The sequence below is a fragment of the Urocitellus parryii genome, chromosome 2 (genome assembly GCF_045843805.1).
Source record: "Urocitellus parryii isolate mUroPar1 chromosome 2, mUroPar1.hap1, whole genome shotgun sequence".
Classification (NCBI taxonomy): Eukaryota; Metazoa; Chordata; class Mammalia; order Rodentia; family Sciuridae; genus Urocitellus; species Urocitellus parryii.
This window is the reverse complement of record NC_135532.1, coordinates 159191192-159194929: the sequence shown is the minus strand read 5'-3', so window position 1 is coordinate 159194929 and position 3738 is coordinate 159191192. Positions and strand designations below refer to the sequence as shown.

The 3738-nt window shown below is 37.2% G+C and overlaps 1 pseudogene; it reads left to right on the top strand.

Moving 5' to 3' along the window:
• The first annotated feature begins 494 nt into the window (after nt 1–494).
• On the top strand, nt 495–1286 carry LOC113188123 (acidic leucine-rich nuclear phosphoprotein 32 family member E pseudogene; annotated as a pseudogene).
• Nucleotides 1287–3738: the final 2452 nt, after the last annotated feature.

Below are 3738 nucleotides of genomic sequence, written 5' to 3'. Positions count from 1 at the left end.
TATAAAATCTCTCTGAAATTTTCCAAATACTACTTCCTTTCACATTATGGCCCTTGGGCCCAAATTCTTAGATCACCTTTGAATTGTTAGTTATGCAAATTCTTTAATCCCCTTATTGTGGACCTCCAAGTTCAGAAATTCTAGAAGTAGGATGCAGAATTTTAACAGTCTGTGTTTTAATAAGTTCTCTAGGTATTGCTAAAGATGAACATTGAATTGAAGGGAAAAGAACTGCTGGTGTGTGTGTGTGGGGGGGGGGTGTGTATGCAAGTGTGTGAGCACTGGTGTGTGGACAAGGAGATAGGGGCAGCCGAGATAGAGTCCCAACTCCTTTATTCTTTCCTTTCTCCTCCACATCTATCTGGTGTGGGCATTTATATTTGCATTTCTTTTCATTCATTTCCAAATGTTTTAAAAGTTTAGGGCTGGGAGGTAGTGGGAAAAGCAGGAGAGGGGAAAGGAGGAGAGTAGTAGCAGAAGAGCAGGAGGCAGACATGGAGATGAAGAAGAGGATGAACATGGGGTTACTGAACAGAGCCCTAGAGGAAGTGACAGAGTTAGTTCTTGACAACTGCTTGTGTGTCAATGGGAAAATCAAGGTCTGAATGACACTTTTAAAGAACTAGAGTTTCTGAGTATAGATAATGTGTAATTAAGTTCACTGGCCCAACTTCCCAGCTTAAATAAACTTCAAAAGTTGGAACTTAGTGTCAATATCACTTCTGGAGGTTTGGAAGTCCTGGCAGAAAATTGCCCAGATCTTACTTACCTCAATCTAAGTGGAAACAAAAATCAAAGATCTCAGTACATCAGAAGCTCTGCAAAATCATAAAAATTTGAAAAATCTTGATTTGTTTAACTGTGAGATTGCAAACCTGAAAGAATACAGAGAAATATTTTTGAATTGCTGCAACAAATCACATACTTAAATGGATTTGATCAGGAGGATAATGAAGCACCTGACTCCGACGAGGAGAAGAATGAAGTACTTATGTAGTTGGAAATGAAGATGATGGAGATGAAGAGGAAGATGAAGGTGGTCCACATGAAGGATGTGAGGAAGAAGAGGAGGAGGATGAATCGAAGCAGGGTCAGAATTGGGAGAGGGACAAGAAGAAGTGGGCTTCTCTTACTTGATGAAAGAAGAAAATCATAAAGAAGAAGAAGATAATGATGATGATGATTTTCAAGAAGGAAAAGAAGAGGAGAAAGAGGAAGAGGAAGGTCTCCAGGTGGAGAAGAGGAAACAAAATACTGAAGATGATGGAGAGGAAGAAGATGACTAGATGACTAGATGACTAGATCATTCTAAGAGCAGATTCTCTAACATTCCTGGGATCATATCTTGGTGTTTTCATGTATGATCGTTATCCGTACAGAAGATTATATATAACTTTTCATAGGAAGAGTGTGGTTTTACTAATTTTGCCTTATTTTTCCAATTAAAATTTACTAGTCTTTTAATGATCATATTGGATGTAGAGAAAAAATTTCATTGACACTCCTCCCATTAAGACATTCTCTAGCAACTATATTTAGAATCTTAATTTTTTTCTAATTCAAGTTCAAGTTCATTGTATTAGTGATTCTTAGTCTGTAATTGAGACATGATTGCTTTTTTTAAAAAAAGGTGCACATTGAACTTATAAAATCATTCATAATGAGTTAGAATTAGATACTGAAAATGCTCTTATTTAAAAAAAAATTAAACATAATTGCAATCTATACAATTGATTATAATTGATTATAATAAAAACAGGAGGCAGAAAATAATACTAACTCAGATAACACACAGTAGTTGTTTATCCCAACCATTGCTCATCACTAGGAAGAATCCCAATTGCATCTCAGCCCCATCGCAAAAGTGGCAGTGTAAACCTGTTTCGGCTAATATGATATAAAGAGATTCTAACATTTTTAAGAGCAGGAAGACTCAGCTGGCATGTTTCTTTTGCCCTTTTTACTACCTTATCCTCATTTCTCTTTCTTGGACTGGGGATATGTTTCCTACCACCCAGAAGCCATCTTGGAATCATGTGGATGAAGGCCACATGCTAAAAAATGGTGTAGAAGGAAGACTGAAATTGGATGGGAATTGTTTACATCATGAGCTTGGAACCATTTCACAGGCCCACAATGGTTTGCCTTCAGACTTCAAAAGTAAACTCCTATTTACTGAAGCTGCTATCATTTGATGAAATTGGATGCAATTCTAACAAATCGAAAATAATGAAGAAATTTCAATTTGGGTCAGATAAAAGGAGTGAAATAAAATAAGATATGAAAAAGAGAAAAGTGAGAGATGTAAAATGTATCTGGGGCAAAGGAGTAAAGGTTGGTAAAGATCAATAAGAAACGACATTCCATTCCACCTATTCTTTAGATGCTCTAAATTTAGACCTGAATTTTTCTTACTATTCTGTTATAAATGTGCCTGCCAGCATCAGGCTCTGCTTGTCCAGAAACAGCCTTCATATTTCTATTATCTAGGACACCATCTGACAGTTTTTTTTTCATATAATCAGGCAAATGCCCCAAATAGATGTGAGTTTCTTGTTTATAACACAGCCATGCTGCAGACGCATAGAAAGAACATTTTTAAAAGAAAGTAACAGGACTCCATTCTGTTTAACAATTAACTCTTTTGGATCTTTAGTTTCTGCCAGGGTTTAGCCACAACCAGTGGCCTCTTTCCATGCTTGCTTACAAAATTCTAAAAGGGGCTGGCAAGTCCATTAGAAACCTAGTCTCATTATTCTATCTCAATTCTTTTGCTGGGAAGATGACTCTCTCAGCACATCCTGCCCCTGCTCCCCAGAAAGCAACAGGAACTGCTTCTCCAGATAGATATCATTCTCTCACACTTTTGAGTCCTTGATTTCAGATATAGCTGTGGTCCAGTAATGGAAAATATTTTCCCACATGGCTTCTTACCTCTTAATACAAAGGTGGGCTCATTCAATATGCTTTCTTTGTGTAATAGGGTCCATCGATGGCATTGTGATTTCACATCTGCCCTTGGGCCAATAGTGTATTCATTTCCAAAGAAGGCTTTGCCACTTGTTTTCCCCCTTCTTATAATAGCAGCAACAATTCTAGCTTCTGGCACGAAACACTAAGCATTGCTTACTGTTAGATCGGTGCCAGCTTTCTACAGCTTTGTCTGTATTGTGCTTCCACCTCCGGGACAGTGGATTAGAGAAATAGCTTTTAGTAACACTTATATCCATAGTCTGAGCATAAAGAATCCCCACCACAACGAAGTGTATAGTGGAATTTTTTATGATTGGATAGCATTTGGAAAGAACAAATGAAAAATAATCCATTTAGGGAACATCTATAAACTAAATTTCCTGACCTTTCCAGGACTATAGAATTAAACTCTATCCTACTGAATGTCTAGGGGCATAACCTTTATCTAAACTCCAATACATCTTCTTTGGAGCTTCTGTGATAACTTTTGCAGAGCATTTGATTTAACTCTGGCTCCTGAAACTGGATACGTTCACATAAATGGCTAATGTGTCCTCCTTTCATTTACATATTGGTATACATATTTTCTTCCATAATGGTCAAAGAATTTATACTTTACTAATTAGACCGCTCAAGAAAACCATTCTTTCACTTATTTCTGTTTTCTTAATGGGAAAGCTGACGCTTAAGAAGACCTTGATTTTTGTACCAAAGTGCAACGCTCCAACAGAGCACATTTCTCCTCAAACACACTGAATGGTCCTT